This window comes from Microtus oregoni, unplaced genomic scaffold (assembly GCF_018167655.1).
Source record: "Microtus oregoni isolate MIOR12 unplaced genomic scaffold, Mior012 000005F_ref0000423, whole genome shotgun sequence".
Lineage (NCBI taxonomy): Eukaryota > Metazoa > Chordata > Mammalia > Rodentia > Cricetidae > Microtus > Microtus oregoni.
Window position 1 is genome coordinate 21,013,509 of NW_024543064.1, and position 20,293 is coordinate 21,033,801.

Sequence of the window (20,293 nt, forward strand, 5' to 3'; positions counted from 1 at the left end):
AGTGATCCTAGAGAAGCTAAATAAGGAGAACCCAAAGAAAAACATATAGGCATCCTCCTGAATATTAACCTTCATCAGGCGATGAAAGGAGACAAAGACAGAGTCCCACATTGGAGCACCGGACTGAAACCCCAAGGTCCAAATCAGGAGCAGAAGGAGAGAGAGCATGAGCAAGGAACTCAGGACCACGAGGGGTGCACCCACACACTGAGAGAATGGGGATGTTCTATCGGGAACTCACCAAGGCCAGCTGGCCTGGGTCTGAAAAAGCCTGGGATAAAACCGGACTCGCTGAACATAGCGGACAATGAGGACTACTGAGAACTCAAGAACAATGACAATGGGTTTTTGATCCTATTGCACGTGCTGGCTTTGTGGGAGCCTAGGCAGTTTGGATGCTCACCTTACTAGACGTGGATGGAGGTGGGGGTTCCTTGGACTCCCCACAGGGCAGGGACCCTGATTGCTCTTTGGGCTGACGAGGGAGGGGGACTTGATTGGGGGAGGGGGAGGGAAATGGGAGGTGGTGGCGGGAAAGAGACAGAAATCTTTAATAAATAAATAAATAAATAAAAAGAATACCAAGTGCTTACTGTGTTTTGCTGAGGAAGGATTTGGAATAGTCTGTCTTCTGTTGCAATGTTTTGTTTTATTTTAAAAATAAACACCATTTCTTTTTCTAGTAAAAAAAAATAAAAAATAAAAAATAAATAAACATAATTGCCTGGCATATACTATAGATATCTGGGAAAACATGAACACAAGACAGAAGGCCATATCAAGATTCAGGGTACACTGAACAGACTGGGTTCTATAGCTGTGTTCTCACATCCAACAAGAGTAAACATGTCTTATAAACTGAATGCAAATGTCACAGTAGGTGCGAAATCACACCCAAGAACAATCCAGGGAACAAAACCCTGAGGTAAAAGGCCCTCTGCCTTTTTTCCTGGAGTTTCTCTCACAGCTCCCCAAGTTGTTGTTCTTGTTGTTGTTGTTCTTCTTCTTCTTAAAGATTTATTTATTATGTGTACAACATTCTGCCTCCATGTATGCCCACACGCCAGAGGAGGGCGCCAGATCTCAGTACAGATGCTTGTGAGCCACCATGTGGTTGCTGGGAATTGAACTCAGGACCTCTGGAAGAGCAGCTAGTGCTCTTAACCACTGAGCCATCTCTCCAGCCCCTTCTTCCTCTTTTTTAGTTTTTCCAGACCGGGTTTTCTCTGTGTAACAGTCCTGGCTGTCCTGGAACTCTTTCTGTAGACAAGGTTGGCTTGAGCTCACAGAGAACCACCTGCCTCTGCCTTACAAGTGCTGGGATTAAAGACGTGCGCCCCCAGCACCCAGCTCCATGGGTCATTCTTATGACCGTGTTCTGACAGTACACGTGTAGAGATCAGAGGAAACTTGATGGGGTTTGTTTCTCTTTCTGCCCTTACATAGTGGCAGGGTTTTTTTTTTTTTTTTTTTTTTTTTTTTTTGTCAACTTTACATGAGTTAGTCGTCTGGGAAGAGGGAACGTCAAGTAGGCAAGGCTGTGGGTCATTTTCTTGATGTGGGAGAGCCCAGCCTACGGGTGGTGAGCAAGCCACGGGGAGCAAGACAGTAAGCAACAATCTTCATGACCTCTGCTTCAGTTCCTGCCTCTAGGTCCCAACCCTGACTTCCTTCCATGAGACACCAGCCCCCTGACACCCTATATCCAAGGACTCTGGGATGTTTGGGTTGGAAGCGTCACAATGGAGCAGGAATGGAGCAGGGAGCTCCGTTTCAAGTCCCCTCCCCTGGGAGTCGCGTTGGTCCAGACTCCACCTCCAGGAAAGCCCACCAAGCAGTGACCTCTCCTCAGGGAGGGTCAGGACCACTCCCACAGGCTATTTAGGCCACCACCTAAAAAAGGAACACATGGTCTCCGGGTTTTGCGTGGTCTCCCCTACTCTCTGTTCCTTGCCATGCTTTCCTGGGCCACCTGGGGGCGCTGCATTAAACGTGGGCATTTTTTTTTTTCAGTCTAATTTGGTCTAATTGGAATCATTTGCATCGGCAGAGGGGCTTGTCTTAAGAAAAATTCCTAATAGTAAGCAAAAAAAGGAAAAAACAAACAAACAAAAAAACCTTTCCTCTCCAAGCTGCCTTTGTCCCTGGTATTTATCACAGCCATTGAAAGCAAACCAGGGCACACGGGCTCTGGGGATTGAACTCGGGTGTCAGGCTTGTGTGGCAAGTGTCTTTGCCCACTGACAGTCTCTTGGTGGCCTCCTCTGACTCTCCTTTTATTCTCCTTCCATGGTCCCTTGTAGGAGTCAGCCATGATAAGCTAAATAGAAACAGACCACCCAAAGGAAGTTCTTTACTTCCAACCATTGTCACCTGCCAGAGTAGGACTCAGCCAAGTTTAATGGAGGCCTGAGTCTCAGTAGTTTACCCTGAAGCAATACCTGGTTGCAAGAAGAACCACAAACTGAGATTACCTGAGCACCACCCAAGAACAGATCTTCCAAAGGAAATGCCTAACGTTCCAACCTCTGTAGAAAGGATCACCTGCCAGCACACACTCACCAGGACACCCCTAGACAAATGTCAGCCAGTCAGGGGTCCTGAACCTCAGAAGCCCCTCACCACCACCTTTCCTTCTATAAAAACCCAATTCTAACTGAGCTCGGGGCTCTCCGATTATTCCAATACATTGGACACACGGAGAGACCGAGTTTGCAAACTTGTATAAAATAAAGGCTCTTTGCTTTTACATACGGGACTTGGTTTTCTTGTTGATTTTTGGGGGACTTCACGGATCTAGGCATAACAGCTTTATGACCAGGCTCTAGTGAGGTTGTGGCAGAGATGCCAGATAATGCCCGGGGATGCAGGGATGCCCCCAGGACCCTCCCTAGCCCGATGGAGGACAGAGACACCACAGGGGTCTCTGTAGGCACTCCCAAGAGCCTGACCCCGGCCCTGTTCCCACCCTTCTCTCCCATTCTAATCGAGGTCTCTTTCCCTAGAGCCCTGCCAAGCCCCCATAAGCTTCCAGGGCGTCCTTTCTCCCAAACTCCTCCCTTTCAGTCCCTTGGACACAGCACCCTCTGTGTGGCCAAGGCAGCCAGGGCAGCATGGGTACTGGAGACGTTAAACCTGAATACGCCAGGAGAAAGGCCAAATCCACGACTGTCCGATCAGAGCAAGCTTTATGTTAGAGATGGTCCTGGGACTGGCCTGCTGCCTGTCTCACCCTGAGTCAGGACTGCTTAGAGAGCAGCCCTGTAATAATAAGGGGCGGCAGGGCTGCGTCCCCCACACCCGGCCGCCCACATGGCTAGCTTATGCTCCGAAATAACAACACACAAACTGTATTCTTTTAATCACTGCTTGGCCCATTCTCTTCTAGGCTAATTCTCACATATTAATTTAGCCCATTCCTAATCATCTGTGTGTAGCACCCCAAGGTGCGCTTACCGGGGAGATTCTAGCCTAGTCCATCCTGGGTTGGAGCTTCATCCTGGGAGCAGGGCATGGCGTCTCTCTCAGGCTGCTCCCGAGAGGAGAGCTGTCGAGAGTCTGACCTCACTTCCTCTTCCTCCCAGCATTTTGATCTGTTTACTCCACCTACCTATGTCCTAACCAATAAAATGGGCCAGGGCAGTTCCTTTATTAGCCAATGACCTTCCTCCATCATTTCCCCTTTTTCGGTTTAAACAAAAAAAAAAGGCTTTAACATAGCAAAATTACATATAACAAAACAGTTATCAAGTAAAAGTTACAATAATCTTTATCATAACTAAGGAAAACTATAACTATAACTAACTATTCTTAACTCCATCAAAGACTCCAGAAAGATACAATACTACCTAAGCAAACAAGAAAAAAGCAACTTTTAAAACTCTAGACATGACAGAGACATCTTGCTGCCTGGACAGTCACCCAAGGTTCCTCTGTACTGTTGGGGCATCCATCTTCAGCCTTCAGGCCCATGGTATCCAGCAGACATTTCCATAAAGCAGGAAAATTCAAAGTCAGTTCAGTCACTATCTGTTGTGTCCTGCAGAATGTCTCGCAGACTCTTTCAAAATGAATCAGGAACCCCGAAAGATCATCTCACCTTAGGCAAGTTCAGTAGTCCTCTCTCTGCGGGTTCTCTGTGTCCAGTTTATGCAATAGTCCAAGCAAGAGCAGTTTCTTGCCCAAATGGCTATCAAAACTCCATAACGAGCCTCTTCGATGCCCATCTTCCTCTTGAAGTAGATTGGTGCTGCCAGGAGCAGAGTGTCTCATTGTCATGAAAAGTCCTCAGTTATTAAAACATTAAATGTCCTATTCTGTAATCTTTGAAAGACATGAAGAATGTCTATCTAAAATATATCTCTATATATCTAGAAAATCTAACTAACATGACTACAAGCTTTACTATTATCGATGATTATCCATTAACAACCTATATTTCTTAATTATACAGTACATATTTAAATGAACTACACAATCACAATACCTTAATCAAAATCAGAAACACTTATATATATAACAAAATTGACCTTAAATCTCTTATCAATAAAGCAAAATCTATACTAATGTAAATTATTCATATCTATATCATATCCCCCTTTAAATGTAAAAGGACGTTTATAAACCATATTTGGGAACATGGGCGCAGTTTTTTCTCTCCAAACTGCTTCCTGCTGAATGGGGGCGTCGTTAATTAGGTCTTTCATGGTATAACCTGTGTGCTAGTTTCATCTCAGTTGGCAGTTGAGCGAAGCAATTTTCTGAAGATGTTCACTGCAACCCTTCAGGAGGGCGTGGTCCATCATACCAAATCGGAATAGAAGAAATGAACAGCGTCTCATCCTCTGTGAAAACAAAATAAGAAACTCCTTTCCAAAGTATCATATCCTTAGATCCAAATTGAAAATATCTATGTTGGATTAGTTCAGCAGTATTTATAAATAAATATCTTTTAGTAGCTGTTGCTCCTTCCTCAGCATACAAACAATTCAAAGAGAGCATAATAGCATACAGTATCAAGATTCTCTGTGTATTTTCCATCTTTGTTCGTTTTATTTTAACCTCTATTTTGTTTATTTTTACTTTTAACTTTTTGCTTTTTGAGATAGGTTCTCTGTATCTTTGACCTGAAGTAACTCTGTAAACCAGGCTGTCTTTGAACTCTCAGAGATCTGCCTGTCTCTGCCTCCCAGGCATTCGGGATTAAAGGTGTACACTACTACACCTTGAACTCACAGAGATCTTTTTGCCTCTGCCTTCTAGGTACTGGGATTAAAGGCGTGTGCTACCACACACAACTCTCTTCCTTTTTTTTGTTTTTTACTTTAAGAACTTCAACTTTTAGTCTGCATATATTTTTAACACACTGTAAACCTTTTAAAAATTTTCTTTGTCTTTGAATCTCTCTTTACTGTATATCTCTCTTTTTCTGACCACATGAATCTTTAATTTACCAAGCAATCTCAGTAGGACTCAAGGCGTGGCTTTGCCAGCTGGATCCAGTCCATTCCTTAGCTTTCCAGCCTCATGGCGGATATACAGGCTGTAGCCATGTTTACTGTAACAACTGTATGGCATTTCAAGGTCCCTGCCAGCAAGTGAGCTACAACAGACAACACTCACGTCCTCTCTTGGTAGCCGGCCCTCCTGCCTTAAACAGTCAGAGTTTGCCCTGGCAGGACAGCCCAGAAAGCCAGCATTTTTAAACGGCACAGCTTTTTTCCTGCTACGGCTGAAAACCGAAAAGCATGCGTTCAGCTTTTCGTCAACACCATTTAAGTGTTTCGTGGCAGGACCTCTTAATGAGCTGCAGGCTTTGCAGCTAAAGCTGAGTCAGGAAGCCTCTCTTAGATGAGGCGCTTGCTTGCCTCTAGCAAGCAGAGTAGAACCGAGAAATTGCTGCTACCAAGAAACCAGGCACAATGCTTTCACTTTGTTCTAGAATTACTTCCCAAGCTGTCTCAGGCTTTATGTGGAAGCAGTTGTCCACGTGGGCGCCATATGTAATAATAAGGGGCGGCAGGGCTGCGTCCCCCACACCCGGCCGCCCACATGGCTAGCTTATGCTCCGAAATAACAACACACAAACTGTATTCTTTTAATCACTGCTTGGCCCATTCTCTTCTAGGCTAATTCTCACATATTAATTTAGCCCATTCCTAATCATCTGTGTGTAGCACCCCAAGGTGCGCTTACCGGGGAGATTCTAGCCTAGTCCATCCTGGGTTGGAGCTTCATCCTGGGAGCAGGGCATGGCGTCTCTCTCAGGCTGCTCCCGAGAGGAGAGCTGTCGAGAGTCTGACCTCACTTCCTCTTCCTCCCAGCATTTTGATCTGTTTACTCCACCTACCTATGTCCTAACCAATAAAATGGGCCAGGGCAGTTCCTTTATTAGCCAATGACCTTCCTCCATCACAGCCCCTTACTGGCTTTTTGAGGTCCCTTTTGTAGGGAAAGGTTGAGAAGAACGGAGAACAGCTGGAAGCTGTTTGCAGGGGCGGGATAACCGGCTGTTAGAAAAATCCAATGGAAGGTGAGGATAGAAGCAAGAACACACATCATGTGGAAGGGGAGTCGTGTGCTGTGGGACAGGTGGTCACGGGTGTAGATTAAGGTGTCTTGAGAACATATGTTGTAAGACAAAGGGCAGCCATACATCACGGGGTCATGAGTTCAGCATGGCAAAGGGTGGTCACACATAATGGGGTCACAAGTTCAGTGCAGGCTGAAAGACGTGCTTTGCAGAGTGCATTAGGTATAGGAAACAGAAACCTATTCTTGTAAGGTATGGAGACTTAACGATGTGGTTCCCGTTCTGGTTCACAGAAACCCTGCGGGAAGAGAGCAGTTCTCTTCTGCCCCCTTCCTAGTTCCCAGAGGACTGGTTGTTCCTACTGGTTACTAAGTAACTCTGGGACAGACTTCCTCCTTGACCCAGATCTGCCTCTCCATCACCCCTGACTCAGCCTTAGGGGCCTGGGTAATGATGTCAAGAGTCCTCAGTGCAGACTGCAGGGGAGCCAGCCCAGGGCGGGGTGGGGCTGTTTCCTTGGCCTCACCTTGCTCAAAGAGACACTCTGACCAAGGAGATGTCACAGAGTCCTGTGAGCTCTTCCTGGAGCCACCCCGTTCCCACCAAGGCTGGGAAGAATAGCTCCGAAGGTTCATGTGAATGTGTACGTTTGTGTGTGTGGCAAGTTTGAGAACATGTAGGTGCTTACGCAAGCGTGTGTGTGCAGTGATTTCTCTGTGTGCCCTGAGTGAGATCGTGGCTGTATGATGACTCTCGGATGAAATGATTACCTAGATTGTTCCAGTAGAATAAAAACTTGGGAGTCAGAAATTGAGATAAAAACCTGGTGAGTCCAAGAACAACAAAGAGTCCATTGGTAGACCCTCTCTCCATGTTTTTCCTGATCCACCAGCACTGGAAATTCCCCCGGAATACCTCTTCTCACTTCCTGTCCCTCTCTAGCTGACTTCCTCAGTCCTCCAGCAACTCCCTAAGGATCCTGGTCAGCCAACCGCTGACTTTGTCCTTCGATTCAAGATGGCTTTATTGGCACAGTGGAATGGCTTATGAACAATTCTGCAGCAACACCAGGCCTGTTTCTCTTCTGTAAAATAGAACAAATAAAACTTTCCTTTTTAATTAGACAGAAAAGGGGAGTTGATGTGGTGTGTCTTCCTGTATATGTGTTACTTTTATTGGATAATGAATAAAAACTGTTTTGGTCAATGGCTTAGCAGTATAAAGCCAGGCGGGAAATCTGAATAGATATATAGAGAGAGTAGGTGATGTCAGAGAGATGCATGTAACTGCTGAAGGAGACAGATGTCAGAACCTTACCCCGTAAGCCACAGCCTTGTAGTAAAACATAAAATAGAAATGGGTTAATTTAAGAGATAAGAGCTAGCTAGAAATATGCCTGAGCTGTTGGCCAAGCAGTGTTATGATTTATATAGTCTTTGTATGATTATTTGGGTCTGGGAGGCCAGGAATGAAAGAGCAGTCCCTGTTTACAAAAACCATGTCTCAAAATACCAATAAACAACAAATAAATATACAAAAAAAATAAACATGGTGTTCTGGAGAGATGACTTAGGTGTTAAGAACACTGGCTGTTCTTGCAGAGGATCCAGGCACAATTCCCAGCGCCCACACAGTGGCTCACAGACACCTCCATCTCCTGTTTCAGGAGATCTGATGCCTTCTTCTGACCTCCACAGGGACTAGGTACACAAGGAAAACAGACATACATGCAAAGCAAAACATTCTCATAATAAAAGTAGATAAAATATATTTATATATTTGCATATTTTATATAATGTGATTATATATGTAAATATACATATAACATTATTTAAAACCATGTGCTTATTATAGAAACTTGAGAAACCTGATTAAAAAAGGAAAATAGGAGAGGGACATATCAGTAATATTCACTATTCCATTAACATTTGGGTATGTTCCCTTACCAGAGACACCCAGGGGTTTCCAGGGGACCCTAGGACCTTCTGGAATGGGGCATGAACTGCATCTTACTGCAGGATTATGAACCTTCATCAGATGTTCCAAAGGCACAGACAGGGCCAAAACCATCCAAGAGGTGCTGCATCACACAGTCACATAAAAACGCACACACGTCCTGGACCATGCACACACATCCCCAGACTCTGCTCTCACACTAAGATTCACTCTTGGCCCCAGGTTGTGTTTTTGCTCATTGACACCTGCCCATGAGTGCTGACACTATAGACATGCCTATGCACTTTGTACCTCACCTCTCGCTGGGCACATGCTCACACACCTGTGTTGGTACACTTAAACAGTCCAACAGTCTTCAGTGACTAGAAGACGTGTGAACATTGCTGCCGGAGGACGACTAACTTCACAGGCACTGCTGCCACCTAGAGGCCACATCTTGCACTTGCACTCCTTTTTAGTTTTTCCATTCTGTCCATAAACTTTGCCTAATCTGCGCCTCATCCTGTTGGTTCCTAACAAACACATTAATTGAATGAACTAAAAACACTCTAGTTTTTCCTGTGTTTTTGGTAACAGGGTCTTGTGTCTCAGGCTGTTCTTCAATTAATTTACTGTGTAGCCTAGACTAGCCTTAAACTCCCGACCCTCCTGTCTTAGTGTCCTAAGTACTGGGATTATAGGCATGTATCACCACACTCAGCAAAGCACTATTTTAAATTATCTGTCCATCCATCCATCCATCCATCCATCCATCCATCCATCCATCCATGTGTGGATGTGGCTATAAACACGCTACATGGCATACATGCATGATGTTATAATGATGTCCCCTATTTTCGAGCTTTCTTCTGTAGCCCAGGCTGGCCTCAAATATTATATGTAGCTGAGAGTAGCCTTGAATTTTTGATCTTTCTGCCTCCATGTTCTTGGACCTGGGTCACAAGCAAGAACCATCATACCTGGCTTTGCATGGTGGCTAGAAATCAAACCTATGGCTCGTATCCAATGATAGGCAAGCATTCTGCGTATTGAACTACACTCCCATTCCAAACCTATGACTCGTACTCGATAGGCAAGCATTCTGCGAACTGAGCTACACTCCCATTCCTGGACCCCATTCTTTCATTTTAATTTATTTTTATCTTTATGTGTATGGGTGTTTCGGTTGTTTTTTTGTTTCTGTTTTTGCTTTGTTTTGTTTTGCCTGTATGTATGTTTGTGCATCATGCTTGGTGCCCTTGGGAGCCAGAACAGGGCATCAGATCCCCTGGAACTAGAGCTGTAGATGGTTGTGAGTCACCTTGTACTTGTGGGTGCTGGGAATTGAACCGGGTCCTCTGGTAGAGCAGTTGGTGCTTTTGTTTGTTTGTTTGTTTTTAAATTTTTTTTGAGATAGGGTTTCTCTCTGTAACAGCCCTGGCTGTCCTGGAACTCCCTTTGTAGACCAGGCTGGCCTCCAACCCACATAGATCCATCTCCTGAGTGCTGGGATTAAAGGCGTGTGCTGCCACCACAACCTGGCTGCAGCTGGTCCTTCCTTCCTTCCTTTCTTCCTTCCCCTTTCTTTCTTTCTTTCTTTCTTTTTCTTTTTTGGTTTTTTGAGACAGGGTTTCTCTGTTTAGCTTTGGAATCTGTCCTGGAACTTGCTCTGTAGACCAGGCTGGTCTCGAACTCACAGAGATCCACCTGCCTCTGCCTCCGGAGTGCTGGGATTAAAGGCAGCAGCTGGTGATTTTAACTGCTGAGCTCTCTCCAGCCTTCCAAAATCCATTATTTTGTATTCTACTTTAAGTGGAAATTTTGAAGGGGGAAAATTGTTGTTGTTGTTGTTGTTTGTAAGTAACTGAGGAGAGCCTTCAAGTCCTGATCCGCTTGCCTCTACCTCCTTAATTCTAAGATTCTAGACGTATCTCACCATGCCTGGTTTTATTTGGTCAATCGCGGAGTTTAGTGCCTCTGAGGCAAGCGTTCCGCCAACTGAGCCACATTCCTGGTCGCAAAGTGAGCATCTGCACCAAATGGGGAGATGGGGGAGGATGGTGCTCTGAGCAGAAGGAAGGGGCCAAGCTGAGAGTGTCTGCAGAGACACAGGAAGCTCAGCCAAGATCTCCTCCCCTAGGTCAGGAGGTACCCAGAGGAGGATGAGAGCGGCCAGGAGGGATGGTTTCCCTGGAAGGAAGCTGCTTCCTCCAGCTCATTCAGTCAACCACAGGCATAGCTTATGGCGAGCCAGGCGCTGCTCTCAGAGAGGGAAGCAGTGAATGAAGAATGAAGCCGACCAAGCCAAACCCCTGTCCTCCACCCAATGTTGGGGCTCCCAATGGGCTCCTTCCTTCATGCCCTAAGGACTTTGGGGGCCTCTTGAACTCTTTACCACCTGACTTTGCTGAAGGGATGGAGGATCCAGGAAAGAGAGTAGAGAGAGATGGGCCAGGGACTGCAGGGACGGTTTGATCCCCACCATCTGGGATGAAAGGTGAACAAAGAGAACCTTGGGCCTTAAGTCCAGCAGATGGAACCCAACCATGGTCCTGGCATGATCTATGAGCTTGGTCCAGTTTTTTTGCTCTTGCCTGGCCTTGCTGTTCTCATTAAATTTTTTTAAAGATTAATATTCATTTTACTTTATGTCCATCATGTGTGTGCTTAGTCCTTGAGGACATTGGATCTCCCAGGACTGGAGTTACAGATGACCTTGTTCCACCACGTGGGTGCTGGGAATTGAACCTGGGTCTGATGTAAGAGCAGCCAGCACTCAACAGCTGAGCCATCTCTCCAGTCCACTTTTCTCAATTGTTAAAACTAAGAGCTGATTTCTTTACTGGGGCAGGGAAGAAGAAAAGGGCAGGCAGAGGACATAGATGGCTTCCCTACCCACCCTTGCATGCCTGCCCTCCTCCTGCTCCCTCTGTTTCCTGCTAAGGCTTCTGTGGTTAAGAATTTGACAGGCTGGGCCAGTAAGATGGCACAGTGGACCGCCGGGTTGTAACGTTTAATCCCAACAGAGGCAGGCAGATCTCTGGGTTCAAGGCCAGCTTGGTGTACAGAGTAGGTTCCAGGACAGCCAGGACTACACAGAGAAACCCTGCCTCACAACAGCAACTGCACCAGCAACAACAATAACAAAAACCTTGGGTCCTGTGGCTGGAGAGGTGACTCAGCAGTTAAGAGCACGGGTTGCTCTTGCCGAGGACCCAGGTTCAATTCCCAGCCCCCTCATCAGGCCATTCACAACCACTCCAGCTGATCCAATGCTCTCTTCTGGATTCTGCTGGCATCGGACACACATGTACACGCATAATTAAAAGTTAAAAATAAAACTTAACAAAGCCCCTCAGGTCCTAAGTTTACAAGACAAGCACTGTACAGATCATGCAACCTCTTAGCCCCCCTATTTTTTTTTTTAGGACAGTCTTACCATGTAGGTCAGGCTGGCCTCAAGATCCTCCTGCCTCAGTGTTCTGAGTGCTAAGCAGTACAGGTCCGTGCCACCATGTCCAGTTGTACTCTTTCTTAGGGGGAGGAAGTGCAGGCGGGTTCAGGGTGTAGTTTAGACTGATATTAATATTAACTTGATGGCAGTCCTCCTGCCTCAGCATCCAGAAGTGCTGAGGTTACAGATCTGAGACACCATGTCTGGCTGTATTTTTTTTTCTCCTTTTTTTTTTTTTCTTATTTTAGACAGAGTCTCGCTGGCGTCCTATCTCTGCCTGGAACTCGCTGGGTAGACCAGGCTGGTTTTGAATTGGTAGTGATCCTCCTGTCTTTGCACCTGGCTGCATTGTTTTCCTTAAAGAGGCCCATAAACAAGCTGCCTGCTCCAGAGTCTGGGCTCCGCCTAGTGAGTCATCCCCAGCCCATCTCCTTCGGCCTCCTCGCTGTCTCTCTAGTACGTGACGAAGCCCAAACCTTAGGCCTCTTGCTTGCCAACCACGTGCTGTTCTCAAGCTAAATCCACCGAGGGCTCTTAGGGAGGAGCCGAGGAGCAGGATAATAAGCTTTGTTTGTCGAGATAGGGTTTCTCTGTGTAGCTCTGGCTATCTGGGGACTCGCTTTGTAGACTAGGCTGGCCTTGAACTCCGAGACCCACCTGCCTCTGCCTCCCTAGTGCTGAGGTTAAAGGCCTCTGTCCCCGTTGCCCGGCAGGATAATGACCTATATTTAACGACTCTTAGCAGGTTGTGTGATCTGGCTATGCAATCCAGGACAGTCTTGCTTGAAAACCACCTCCCCCATATAACCCGTACCTCTATTTTTATAAGGTTGAAATCACTGCCACTAATTCCTGGCAGCCCGGATGGCTCACCTCTGTACCTCGGCGGCATCTCGACTTGCTAACACTAGGTGGCGCCAAACACCGTCTTTCCTTCTCCTTGGATTTTTTTTTTTTTTTTTTTTAAGAGCCGGAATCGCAGCTGTTTCCCATGCACTATCAAATCTTTCCCACTCTCCCAACAAATCAAGATGCTGTCTTCCAGTTCTGCTCAGGCTTCTTACTGACTGTGTTGGGAAGAAGGTCACTTCGCTCCATTTATTCATCCATAAAACAAGGTGCCTCGTGGCACGAGGGGCTGAGGCACCGGGCATCTCCAAACCCCCAGGCTTGTTTCAACAGGAGGTGGTATCTTCCACCGACAGGGGTTTTCCTGGCAGTATTGGCACCAGCCCCACACTGCAACAAAGCCAGAGAAATTCTTGGACCGAGTGGCCTTTTAGAACCTTCAGTGTTGGGGCTGGAGAGGTGGCTCAGCAGTTAAGAGCACTGATTGTCCTTCCAAAGGACCCAGGTTCAATTCCCAGCACCCACATGGCAGCCCACACTTGTCTGTAACTCCAGTTCCAGGGGCTCTATAACCCTCATACATGCAGGCAAAACACCAATGAACATAAAATAAATATATAAAAAAAGAACCTTCAGTGTTTGGTGGTAGGGTGAGAGGTGCCCCAAACACAATTGCCTGGGGACACCCCCACTCTTCCATCCCTGCCTTCCCTATCCTAGCCCTAGGCTGGGGCAAAAAAAAAAAAAAAAACATGCTTAACTTTTTCTGTATTTACGTCATCTTCCATCTGCTTATCTGGAGTTTTGTCCTTCTGGAAGAGTTGACCCCATACCACGTCTCCCTTCCCCAATGGCGGTCACCCCCCCGCCACACACACACACACACACACAGAGTAGTCTGTGAGTGGTTTCACTTCAAGGACTGCCCAGCCATCTCCAAATCTGTCTTTCTGGGTCCGGACCTGGCATCTGAAACCTTCTCTACATTGGTCTCATGGTTTGTTCTGTTTTAAGGCTCTGCCAGCCTATGTTTTGTTCCGGGAACACATATTTTTACTACTGTCCTATCTTTGAGTCTGTGCAGGGTACTCCTCCCCGTGGAATGTACTTTTCCATCCCTATGTAGTAAATTCATCCTACAGAAAGCAGCGGGAAGGTCACCTCCTCCAGAAAATGTTCTTCATCCTACAGATGGGGCCACACTGCCTTCCCAGATCTGAATACACATTTGTTTAGGGCTGTCCTCTCTGGAGCCATGAATCACCGCAGGGTTGTGCTTCTCCCATAGAGAGTAACTTACAAAAGCTTTCTCTTCCAGTGGCTGCGGTTGGGAAAGACAAACAGGGTGTGAGCGCTGTTACCTCATTTGATGAAGAAACAGTCTAAGCAGAAGCCACAAGCCTGTGAGTGGCAGAGGCAGGATTCAAACAGCAGCTGATTGGAGCTGCTTGGCTGTCTCGGGCCTGCGGTTCCTCTTTCCCACCATGCATTTGGCCTGGTTGAGATCCTCTTTCTACCCTTGGACCAAGCAGGGTCAATATTTCTGCTTTTGAATTAGTGGGTTTTTGGAGACAGGATTTTCTGAAAGCTTTTCATCTTGAACTCAGTGTGTAGCTAAGCATGATCTTAAACTCCCGATTCTTCTGCCAGTGCCTCCTAAGTGCTAGGATTGTTTTTATGTGTGTGTGTGTGTGTGTGTGTGTGTGCTGGCCAGAGATTAACTTGAGGGGTTGGTTCTCTCTTTCCATCAGTGGGTCCTGGGCATCTACCTCAGGTTTGGTAGCTGGGGCCTTTACCCAATAAGACATCTTGTGAGTCCTTGTGGCAGGTTAAAATTTTGTTTATTTATTTGGGTTGTGGTTTTATTGTTTGTTTATGTTGAGACAGGGTAGAAGAGGCTTTTGAAATCCTTTCAGGTAATTCTCCTGCTTCAGCCTCTTGAGATACTATATGACTAGAGACCCAGGGCATGATAGCCACCCCCCCCCCCCTGTAAGGGATTAACTTTCTGTTTGTTTGCTATAGGACTTCATGTGCCACCCCAGGCTGGTCTTGAACAGATTCTCCTGTCTCAACCTCCCAAGTGCTGGGTACTGTAGACATGCTACCTTGTCTGTTTTGGTATGCGTGTGTGTGGGGGGGGGGGGCGCTAACTTTCAGTAAAATATTTAATGAAGTTCTATTGAAGAAACAGATGTTCCCATATATGTCCATCCACACTTTACCCCTCCCCCCTTTCCTGATCACTTTATCACCCAGCTCAAGCCCACTTGAAGCTGAGGACAGCACCCAGGCTCTGACAGGATAAGAAGGCTCACATATTCTCAGAAGGGGAGGGCGGCCGACACAAACAGGTCCCTTCTCCTCCCCCCAGCTTATCAGTTGCTCACAGGCCCCAGCAGACTGGGCACTCAGCCTCCTGGAGGAGGAAAATTGCCCCCTGCCTGTCACCGGCACAGTTATTTCAGAACTGTGTGACTTGACGCTGTCACTTCGGCTCTCTGAGCTCCAAGCACTTCTGACTGGAAGAATCTGATGCTGTAAAAGGAGCAGATGACATAAAATACCAGTGATGAGTAAATACGAGCTGTTCCTTCAGGAGATCGTCTCTCACGGGGAGCCTCTCTCTAGGAAGGCCGTGGAAGCTATGGATACCCTGGAAGAGGCCTTGACAGCAACTTCTACCCCCGCAGAGTTCCTGAGGAGGTCCTGGTTGTCTACACAGTGCCTCAACAGGAAACACACATGGATGGCTGGGTACAAAGGTCCCAGGGGCAGGACAAAGCTCTCCAGGGCCAGGCAACATAAAGAGTCGTCCCTTTGTGTATAAGCTCACACGCACCTGCCCCCAGTCCAGCCCCAGCCCCAGGACACTGACAGCCAACACAGAAGTTCACATTCTCCTCCGTGTTCCCCAAGTACAAACGCACACACTCGCTTATCAGGCCGGGGCAGATGCCGTCTGTGCTGAGTCACCCACTGGCAGCTTAACCCCACAGCGCTGGAGCCACGTGCCCCAGCCGAGAGGTGGGGCCTCTTGCAGCCCTTTAGAATAACTCCGGCCACCCCAAGGCTGGGGTTTTCCTCTCCTCGGCCCTTCGGTTGAGTCTGGGAGAGGAGGCAGTTGGCAGGGGAGCCCTTGTTTCCTGAGGCCAGATTAACGAATTCATAGCCTGTTTGCTCTTTCTGGCAAGCATGGATACACGTGAGAGCAATTAAAAAAACAGTACTGGATCCAAGATTGAATATTTACATACGTAGTTTTCACTCCCAATCAGCACAGTAATTCTACCTAAGGTTGGTGCTACAGCATATTTTGCCCCAGAGGGGAAGAGGTTTTACCAACACTCAATGCTGAGTTAAGCACGGAGTCTAGCCTCCACTGTCCGAGTTTCTAGCTTTGACCAATGGCCAGCACTGTCCTGCATAGGCAGGGGAGCGGAGTATCAGTCAGCTTTGGGGCCTGAGGGTATGTATGCCCCAGGTTTTCGTACAGCGTTCCTACAGCTGGGACTGAAACACATCTGGACTTCTGGTCAGAGGATTTCACAGGCTTCTCTGGTGCCCCAAGTGAGTTTCTTCCATGACAAAACATTCATGTCACCAAAACTCAGGAAGTTTTTTGCCCTTGGTGATCCCCAGTTTCCCAGTTTGCCCACACAACAGACTAACTCACCAGGGCCATGATTTTAGGATTCTCTGATTCCTCCACATAAAAGGGGGATTATGTTTGTCCTCTCCTAGGTGGGAATCCTAAGGCAGATTTGGCCTTAATCTCATGAACAGCAGCTTTTGAAACCCTGGGGTGGGTTAGTTTGGATGAATCCACGCTGGGAGCCAGCCAGCTTCCTGACCTTGGCACTATGTGAGCGAGGGCAGGTCTGAAGGGCAGGGGAGAAGAGGGTCTGAGGCCAGTGACCACTTAACCCTTCCAGGGTGGCAGGGGCAGATCGTTAGAAGAGGGTAGGTCCCTGGGAAGAGGGACAAGGTGGGCACAAGGGAAGCCAGAACTCCAGTTCACGAACACCTTCTTGGGCCCCAGGCTTGCGACTGGCATTTAGCAAATATCACTCATTCTCAAGAAAACATCCGAGGATTTTTAGTTGAGGAAATTCAGATTCAGAGAAGTGACTTGCTCGAGGGCACCCAGAATGGAATAGTGAGACCTGTGGTCCAGGTAAGTCTATGTCAAGGTCACTCTCCTAACTCCCTTAGAATAACCTCCAAGCCAACCTAGCAGCCTTAGGGTTAGCACCACGTTGCAAATTGCTTTATACTTTTGCCACATGACGTCAAGGACCGCAACAGCCAATCCAGGAACTCCATGCTTCCCCTCCCCTAACCGCTCTGGGTCTATCAGGAGCTGTCCTAGGCTGGGCGTCCCGGTCTGGCCGCACCTGCAGCCCCCGCCCCTTCCCGGTTGCGACAGCCGGGCTGTTTTGCTGGGGCCTGCCCGCCGCCCCAAGGATTGGCAGTTGTCTGCACCAATTAGAGGACCTCCCGAGGGGAGGGCGGGGCCTCGCATCAGAGTTGCCCTGTCAGTGCAGGTGGAGGCCCCCGGCGGGGCAAAGTGGCAGGAACCTCTTAAAGGGAGAGAGCCGCGGAGAGCGAGGACGCGGCCCGGCCCGGCCTGGCCAGGTCCCTGCCAGGTCTCTGCCTTACGCAGCTCAGGTGAGCCTGGACCGCCTTAGGGGGTGGCCCCCGGTGTCTGGGAGGGACAAGGTGCAGGACCCAGAAGCTCACTCCCAAGGGCCCGGGCCATCCCGGGAGCAGCGAGCCGAGGGTCACCGGATCCCCGGCGTGGGTGCTGGAGGTCCTGGACTCATGCTCCTAACTTGAGGTCCCCAGAGGTTCTGGAGTCTCAAAGTTGAGGGTACGCGGAGCTCGGGAGACGGCGTGCAGGAGCTCGCTCCGGAACTGGAGTCCTGTCGTGGGTGTCCGCTGCGGGTCTCTGCGCCGTGGCGCAGCCCCAGGCCGTCCGGCCAGCCCCGCCCTGCGCGCCCCGCGTGCTCCTGGCGGCCCAGAGGGCGGTGGGAGGGGAACCCCGGGAGCCCAGCTCGGGTTCTTACGTAACTAACTCTGAGTTTCCGGACCCCGGGACCCGCGAGGTGCGACCCTGGCTCCGCTGATCAGGGTGGCCCTCGGGTCGCCGCCCGGACGCACGTACTCGCGTCCAGGCTGGGACTTCCTCCGCCTCGGGTCTCCTAGTCTGCTCAGGGCCAGGCTCCTACGTTGCCGTCTCTGGGTTCTCTGTCTTTCATATTTCCCTGTCTGCTCTCCGTGTTTCCCTAAGAGTTGTGTTGCTCTCCAACCCGCACTTCCCCGCAGGCCCCACCTCTTTGGGGAGGACCGGACCCCTTCAGCCCTGCAGGCTGGAGGCGGGGACTTGCTCCGAAGGACCCTAGGTGGAATCTGCTGAGACAGACAAGGGAGGGTGGTGTAGTTAGTTGTTCCAGCGCCCTTGGAGTCCCCTGGGAGGGAATGACTGCATTTAAGCGATAGCCGCTTTTCTTCCTCTGGAACCTTCTCCTAAACGAAGAGGCTTTGGGAGAATGTCTGGTTGGGATGGGCTTTAGGGCAGCTGGGAGTCCGGCCATAGTTGCTTGGTGCCAAGTCAGAGTCGGGTCCTCAGCTACTGAAGGGGAGAGGGAGTGGCCAGAGCTCTGTCTCAGAACCCCTTCTCCCCCAACACGTTAGTAAGTTCTTGTCCCCACGTTCCCATCCGGGTCACAGGCCTGGAGGTGGATGCTGGCAGGAGGTTGGGGTGGGGAAGGGAGGCCATGGAGATTGGCTTGGGGATGGAGGAAGTAGAGAGGTAGAAAGAACAGGCTTGTTTAAGGAGCATTTGCTGGGGTTACTGCTTGCCCTCAAGGCCCTCCTAAGCCAGAGATCTCGGAAATAACTTTCAGTGTCAGCCTGTGGTACTTGCTGCTGTTGGGTGCACAGAAGCAAGGTGTGATAGCAGGTGTGAGGTGGGAGTGGGGGAGGGAGATTGTAGATGGAGGTGCAAGGTCGGGGAAGAAAGGGACCCGGAAACCATAGGGAACAGAGAGGGAGGGCAGCATCAGTACCACACGGATTTTACTTGCGGAAGAACTAGGTTTGAGTCCCAGTCCAGCTGTCACGTTGTGACCTTGCATAAGTCACTTCCCCTCTCCCAGCCCCCTTAGCCAATAATCTGGACCTTACAGGCATTAGCAGAGTCAAACGAATCAGAAGGTATGCAGGGCCAGATTGGTGGTTGGTATGAGAACACCCCAGTGTGGGGTGTTTTAAGAAAGGGATGGAGTGGGGATCCCTTAGGTTTCCCTGTGTACACAGGAGATTTAGTTAGTGCTTGCTAGGTCCCAGCAACATGGGACTTGGGTGGAGCGGCTGGTTGTGTGGGTGGCACCCCCACACCCCACTGTCTCCTGATCAACATGTCCCCGTACTGTCTAGACCAGGCTGACTTTCCTCTGTGTAGGCCCTGGGTGCCAGTAGAAGCTCCTAGGACCTGATTGCCCCACCTATAGGTCAGTGGGTGTGAGGGTCTGGTAGAGCCAGCACCCGCTCTGCAGAGTGGACCCTGGCCAGGAGCCTGGCTGGCTGGGTTGAACAGGAATATCCCAGGCTGGCTGGGAAGATGCTGACTCGGGGCAGGCCCAGCACTCTGTGAGCTGGAACTAGGCCCAGTTAATAGGACCCGGGTACAGGGTGAGACAGAGGCTATGGTGGGAGTCAGGAGAGAGGATACAAAGAGAGAGGCCTAACAGGGACCCTTAGCCTGAAGCCAGAAAACCTCATTGGCTTGTTTTCTAAGCCTCCTGAGTTCCTACTATGTGCCATACAGGTTTCCCAGCAACAGAACAGGAAAGGATACTCACATAGGCTTGGCTGCCAAGGTCGTAGTGACTGAGATCTGTTGGGTTTGCAGACTGGGTTCTTATGACAGGGATGTGTGTATGTATGTGTGTGTGCATGTTTGTGTTGTGTGTATGTGTTCAGAATTTCCCCGGGGCCTACAGTTTATCATAGGGCAGGATTCTATCCTTTCATGGCCTGTGGGTCAGGTGCTTTTCCTCCTGGATCTCAGTTTCCCTCTAGAATATGGAGATGGAAATGAGCCTAAAGTCTCTACATGTCTTCTAACACCATTGCTACTGTTTCCTGTACTCGTGACTTTTGACAATAGGAAACGATCGCACCCCATGAACTGGTTTAGAACATAGACTCATAACAGTGAGGAGATAGAATGGGGTTGGACTGAGGTTGTGTGTAGCGAGGCCACATACCCTGTTTTGGGCTTTGTTCTTTAGTTAAATAGGACCATTGCCTATTAGCTGTTCTAAGGGTGTCGCATGTAGCATTAACTCATTAAATCTTTAGCACCCCAGGAAGCATCACCCTTGTTTCCTAGGAGTTCATGGGGGCAAATTGATTTGACCAAAGCCACACAGCTGTGAAGTGGCTGACTTAGGGCCAACTGCAAAGCCCAATCCTCCCTCACACAGCAAGTCTTCACTTCTCAGTACTCCGTCCAT

General features: G+C 48.7%; 1 protein-coding gene across 1 annotated transcript in view; it reads left to right on the top strand.

Annotated features, from left to right (window-relative positions):
• The first annotated feature begins 17,325 nt into the window (after positions 1-17,325).
• Positions 17,326-20,293, top strand: part of Epb41 (erythrocyte membrane protein band 4.1) — a 149,233-nt gene continuing 146,265 nt past the window's right edge. The window contains exon 1 of the mRNA XM_041651392.1: positions 17,326-17,441. The gene's annotated coding sequence lies outside the window, so the exon portion shown is untranslated. The remainder of the gene's footprint in view (positions 17,442-20,293) is intronic.